The sequence below is a fragment of the Rhagoletis pomonella genome, unplaced genomic scaffold, assembly GCF_013731165.1.
Source record: "Rhagoletis pomonella isolate Grant_MI unplaced genomic scaffold, Rhpom_1.0 Rhpom_scaffold_00014, whole genome shotgun sequence".
Taxonomy (NCBI): Eukaryota; Metazoa; Arthropoda; class Insecta; order Diptera; family Tephritidae; genus Rhagoletis; species Rhagoletis pomonella.
The window spans coordinates 3,280,874-3,281,714 of record NW_023458568.1 but is presented as its reverse complement, the minus strand read 5'-3'; positions in this window follow the sequence as shown (position 1 = coordinate 3,281,714).

The following is an 841-nucleotide window of genomic DNA, read 5'->3' as shown; positions in this document are numbered from 1 at the left end:
AGTTTAGTCTGAGTATATAATCGGTATTGGGTACCGAAAAGAAAGTATTGGGTACCGAAATCTTTTTGAAGTATTGGTGGTGCCAGAATATTTTTGTACCCTATCCCCATATCGGGCCGCAGTTATCCCCAAAAAATCCGCATTTTTTCTTTTAAATCCTCATTTAAATCCACTTTAGTAAGAAATAAAAAAAGCATGTATTCACATTTGTGTTAGTTCATTTTAATCCAGTTTTCATTTTAATACAGTTTTCATTTAAACACAGTTTTCATTTTATTACAGTTTTCAATACTTTTCTCTACACATTTTCAAAAATTTATATATGTACATGTACATACGTACATTTATTTTCTTTTAAAATATAATTCAATCTACAACAGAAACAGCATAAATAAAAGTGTAAAGTAGTGTAATAAAGTAGAAGTCTCAAATAGCTAAAGAATACCATTTATTTTTTAGAATTTCTTTCGTGGAGGTTGTTGCGAAAATTGTTTGCTCAGTGAAAGCCAATCACAGCAGACATCTGCGCCGAATAATGTTTTGACGGCGTTAGGAAAACCTTACAAACATATCGCGCAAAAAGTATGTACTAATAAAATCTTTATTCGAGAAATTTTTATGGGCAGCCAGAAAAATATATGTTTCAATTTCAATATCAAAGTTTTAAACCAAACAAAAATCCCCACATCCCCAAACGAAAAAATCTATACCCAAATGGTTTCATAAATCCTTAAAATGGGGCAAAATCCCCACATCTGGCAACTCTGCACATCACTAACGATCTCGCCCGGCAGGCGCAACTGATATCGGCGACGAATGAACAAAATGTCAGTGACGCGTG